Source organism: Pleurodeles waltl, chromosome 1_1 (assembly GCF_031143425.1).
Source record: "Pleurodeles waltl isolate 20211129_DDA chromosome 1_1, aPleWal1.hap1.20221129, whole genome shotgun sequence".
NCBI classification, from domain to species: domain Eukaryota; kingdom Metazoa; phylum Chordata; class Amphibia; order Caudata; family Salamandridae; genus Pleurodeles; species Pleurodeles waltl.
This window is the reverse complement of record NC_090436.1, coordinates 999,954,033-999,960,032: the sequence shown is the minus strand read 5'-3', so window position 1 is coordinate 999,960,032 and position 6,000 is coordinate 999,954,033.

Genomic DNA, 6,000 nt, shown 5'->3' with positions numbered 1-6,000 from the left:
TGCCCTTTGCACCGGCACCCAGGATTCAACTATAGCAGGGCTCCAGACCCCCTGCGACACTACTTTGTGCAAAATGTCTGGATCCGAAAGTGTGCTAATGAGCAGCCTGCCCCGCCACTTCACCCGGGCCCCAGCTGCGCCCCCAACTTTGCAGGCTGGAAGGAGCCCACAGACCAGGTCCCTGCCTCACTTACCATCTACTGTGTGGGGACTCACCACGATCTGACAGGATTTCCCATCGCCGCTCACAACTGGGCCGGCAGGTGCGAGTCGACCCGATCCACTCTCTGGCCTCGCCCAGGCTCCCCCGTTGGCCCGACCATGCAGCCGTGGCTTTTCCTGATCTCTGAGCCCTTTGATCTCTGCGTTGTCATGATCCTCCGTTCATGTCATGGGTGGGCCACAATTGTTTCAGAAGGGACATCCTGGTCAGGATACTGGGGCTTTTTTAGGGTGGATGACAGAGAGGTCCAAAGCACTCTTAGAGTGCGACCGCCATCTTGATGCCCGAAGCTACACCCCCACTCAGGGCCTACCTTAGAGGTGACATATGTATTAAAAAGAAAGGTTGGGGCCTGGCTAAAGGTTTAGTTTGCCAGGTCGAAATGACAGTTTCAAAACTGCACATACACAGGCTGCAATGGCAGACCTGAGACCTGTTTGAAGTGCTACTAACTAGATGAAACTGAATTATCGGTTACCTCTTATGCTGTTGCGCATGTGATGTGAACTGGAACAGGCTTTAATAACATACTGCTACAGATTTCCTAAATAAAGTGGAAAACAGTGACAAAACATGGAATATAACTTAATAAATATCATGTCATGTCAATGAGGTACAAATAAATATTGGTTCACGAGACATGGGAACTAAAATGTTTCTCACTTTAAGCTGTGCCAAATACCTATGGGCTGATTTATTTACTTTCCTACTTGAAGCTAACTATAATTTGACAGATGTGGCTGTGAAAGCAGCAGGAGAATTATGTTGCAGATTTTTTAATCCCAAATTCCAAGCTATGATAAAGTTCCTAGCAAAAAAAATCCTATGAGAGGTTGTTGATTTCTTTTGGAGAAAAGAGCCCCAAGTGAGAGCTGCACCTCATATTCACATGTTGTTATGAATAAAAAAATGCACCAAAATTTTGATATGACTCTGACAAATCTTTTCTTCTGTTTATTGAACAAATGTTACTTGTGACATTTCAACTAAAGACAGTAACAAGCAATTGTTTGAAGAAGTTATTACGTTTGAAACTCTCAAATGTGGAAAATACTGTTTACGGAAATTTAAAAATTCAAATGCTATCTCACAGAGTTTAGCAGTTATGGGGTGTGTGACCATTTAAGCTCTTCTAGATTATATGCTAAATCTTGTGCCATTACATGACTTAGTTTTGATTGACGTTCTTGTGAAGACTGGTTTTAAAAGGTTTGCCGTAAATTTAATATCTTGCTCACTTTGATCCTGAAAACAGACATTATGAAAACAAATTTAATAGACTCATTATATCCTAACCGAAGCCCTTTATTAGAAAACTTATCACTTTTTGGTACAGCTAAATGCATCATTCCATACCTACACTAATTATTCAAATATTTACATATGATAATTGTGCAAACAAAGAATTTTATTTCTTGCCACTGCTTTTTAATCCATTGTGATAAGAGAAAAAGTTGATTAGAACATTTCTATATTAGGAGGAAGCTTTTAATAACTACAGACCCAATATCACAATACCAGAGTTCAAGATTTATGTTTAAATGTTAGACCAAGAATTTTTCTATGAAAGAAATTATCCAATCGGAAATATTATGTGACATTGCAAGTACAAATAAGCTTTCTAATCTAAGTCCTGCAGACCTACTCAATGTACCAAATACTGAAAGTGAAGAAACAATTGTTATGGGTGAGGTGGAACTTGTTATGTGCGTAAGGATGGTGACAATCTTTGAGTACATCTTATCACAGTTAGTTTGTGATCAACATGCAATATCTGAGAAAATTAAAATGAGTGTTGATCATGGACTTTAACATGAACATTTTTTACGATCTGAATATCAGCCTATAGTAAAATATATATCAGGACAAGCTGATAACAGGAAAAGTGTCCTTATATAAGCTGTAGCTGCTTACCTTCAAAAATCTACCAATTCAAACTTATTTTGTCTTGTTACAGCTCCAACTGGATTATCCACACATAAAATTCAAGGAATAACATTACACCAACTAATAGTACTCTCAGAGGAGCATGATAATAAACTGGAATACTTAAAATGAAATAGTGATACCTCACAGAAATGTAGTCAAGTTCTCAAAACCTACACATTTTAATTATAGAGGAGATTAGTATGGTTTCTAATTTTATGATGGTTCTTGTTCATATGTGTATGACAGAAATACTGAAGACAGTACATGATAATCTCACAAAATATGACACAAGCAGATAACGAAGAATATGGCAATATTTGTGAAGCTATCAGGCTGGGAATTGTTACATAAAGTGCAAAACAAATTCATCTGACAAGAAGCATATCCACTTTATTCCCAAATTCGAAAACTCCAGGAGATGTTATGCACTCCCTTCTTTTTAAAGCACTATCTTGGGTTTGTTTGATGCCAACCCTAAAAGAATGTAATGATTTAAATATGTAAATGTTATCAATTGAAAATTAAAAAAAATACATTTACTTTGCAAAGATTCATCTGAAAGTCATGGAGCAAATCTTCCTATAGCAAAAATGTATCTATACAATTATTAAACATGGAGAAATCTGTGTCACAAACAGCCAGATCAGAAAAAGACTTATTTCTGTGCAGAGATACTTGTGTTCTTTTATAACGCATGTTGGGTGAAGAACAAGGACTTGTCAATGGAGCAATGGGACATATAGTAAAGTATATAAAATACAAAAGTAATGATGAGATTGAAGTGTAAATTTGATAATATTAAGTACCTCAAACACATTGCAAGAGAAACAGTGTTATTAATTAAAGACCTACATATTCAATGACAACCATTGTCTTTTATTTTGATCTTATGCTGTCACAATGCATAAATCTCAAGGTTTAAACTTGGACTAAGCATTAATTAACATTGGCTCAACAATGTTTAAAGAGAGTGTGGCATATATTGCTTTATCACATGTGGAAATGTTACAAGGACTACTTATGGATGCCAATGATACCAATGTTAATGTAGACCCTTCTTGTGTGTGCGAATATAATCATTTAAGAAAGATATATGTTCCTTATTTTGGTGAATATCCAGTGGTGTGTAAACCTAAAATATATATGAAAATAAAAGGAAGCTTCTGAACTAATGAGGCTTTGGAAAAGTTTGAGCCTTGTTAAAAAAAAAGAAGAACACTCTTAGGCTTTCAGCTTCGCAACACAATTGATATTAACTGCTATAGTAATGTGATTGATAATTTGCTTTTATATTTACCTTTAGTCAAAGGCTTACTTTTGCAAAACACAAATAAGCCTTTTTGTAAGACTACAAGTAATTTGCATAACCGACTCCAGTACAACAAACAATTGTGTATGTCTACAAGGTGTGTCAGAGATATACTCAGTGTTTGTACAGAAAATGTTCACTTTTCAATAAATGAGTAACAGAAAGCCCAGGAATGTTGTATGGCTATTCATGAAATAGTAGCAAATTAGAGTTTCCCATATCCAGATCTTTTTCCTATAAGCTACTATTGGGAACTTGAATGTTTCCAATGCTTTCTCAACAGTCATGGACTTTGAAAGATTTGTATATTTATGTATTTGTAAAGTGTGGCTACTCACCTGTGAGGGTCTCAAGGCGCTGAGGAGGGCGCAGAGGTGCCTCATCCGAACAGCCACATCTTGAGGTTCTTTTTTTTTTTAAAGTGATTAATGCACAGATGCTTGCTGAGACATTGAGTGTGTCATCTGTCAGACCTGGGAATTGAACCCTGCTTGTCTGGGTGGAAGGCAGGAACTTACACACTGAACCAGACGGGCTTCCCTCACATCTTGAGGTTCTTGCTGAAGATGGTGAGGTGCGGGCTTTGTCTGAAGTGCAGGAGAGGTTGTTCCAGCTCTTCACTGCAGTGTAGGTAAAAGATCGTCCTCCGGCAGTGGGTTTGCAGATGTGAGGGATGGTGGCCAGGGCGGAGTGGAGGGATCTGGTGGGGGTGTGGAAGGAGACGCAATGGTTCAGGTAGACTGTTCCTGGGTTGTGTATGGTCTTGTAGGTGTGGGTGAGAAGCTTGAAGGTGATCCGCTTTTCGACCGGTAGCCAGTGGAGGATCCTCTGGTGTTAAGAGATGTGTTCTTGGCGAGAGAGGTCCAGAATGAGTCTGGCGGTGGCATTCTGGATGAGTTGAAGTTTTTTGATGTTCCTAGTTGAGGTGTCGGCGTAAAGGGCGTTGCCGTAGTTGAGCTTGCTTGTGGCTAAGGCTTGGGTGACTGTGACTGTCCTGTGACAGACTGCTGGGATCCATCTGAAGATCTTCCCAAGTTTGTGAAGTGTGTGCCAGCAGGAGGAGGTGACAGAGTTTACCTGGCAGGTCATGGATGATTCCTAAGTTGAGTCGAGGATGATTCCTAAGTTGCGGGCATGCTCGGTCGGCGAAGGGGGGGGGGGGGGCGCTGAGGGATGTGGGCCACCATGAGTTGTCCCAAGGTGAGGTGGCGTTTCCGACAATGATGAGCTCTGTCTTGTCGGAGTTGAGCTTCAGGCAGCATTCTCTCATCCAGGTGGCGACGGCTTCCATTCCTGCGTGAAAGTTCCTTTTGGCCGTGTTCAAGTCTTCTGTGAGGGAAATGATGAGTTATGTGTCATTGGTATATGACACGATGTTCATTCCATGGCTTCTGACAATGGCAGCAGGTGGGGCCATGAACGTTAATCGGATGTCGTTGGTGGCTGCCAGGAGTGCTGTCTCCGTGCTGTGATTGCTGGACAAGCCAGACTGGGAGCTGTCCAGGGAGTTGTTGGCATTAATGAAATTCTGTAGTTGTGCATTGATTGCTTTGTCTGGTACTTTGGTGGGATAGGGTAGTAGCGACATGGACCAGAAATTCTTTAGTTCTAATGGGTCGGCTGAAGGTTTCTTCAAGGGAGGGTGTATTTTGGCATGTTTCCAGTCCTTAGGCGAAGGTGCCCGTGCTGATGGAGCAGTTGATTGTGTTACGAAGCTCTGGGGTGATGGATGTGCTGGCTCTGATGAATATGTGGTGCGGGCAGGGGTCTGAGGGGGCTCTGGAGTGGGTGCTGTTCATGATGTTGACTGTTTCCTCTGTGGTGAGTGTGGACAAGTTATGGATAGTCTGGCTGGGTTCTGAGGGGGTGGGTTGGTCACAGGTTCTGGTGCCAGGTGACAGAAAGCTGTGATAGATGTCCTGGATCTTGAGGTGGATAAAGGAGGTGAGTTTGTCGCAGAGGACCTGTGACAAGGGTATGCTGGTGGCTGCCGAGGGGGGATCTGTGAACTCGTTGAGGAATGAGAAGAGTTTCTTCGAGTTGTGTGCGGAGGAGTTGATGCACTCCCGGAGTGCATCCTTCCGTACGTTCTTGATTTTTCATTGGTGGGTGGCAGTTGCGGCTCTGAATGAGGTGAGGTCTTCGCTGGATTGGCTGTTTCTTCATTTTTTCTCTAAACGTCTGTGGTACACTTTGATTCTTGGAGTTCGGTGGTGAACCAGCTGGCCATCTTAGGTACGCATTTGCCAATGTCAGCCAGAGAGGGGCTAGAGTGTCCACGCATTCGGTGATTCATACGTTGAGGTTGCGCGCTGCTGTGTTGGCATTGTCAGAGGGGGGAGGGAGGGATTTGGTGAGCAATGAGGTGAGTTGCTCTTTGGTGATTTCATTCCATTTCCTGTAGGTGGACCTGGATATGCGAGTGCGGCTGCTGGGTGCAGTGACTGTGAAGTGTATGCTGCGGTGGTCGGTGCAGTCTGGGGTGGAGATGGTCTCGATGGTGATCCGGTCGCTTGAGGTGAAGATGGGGTCCGTGTGT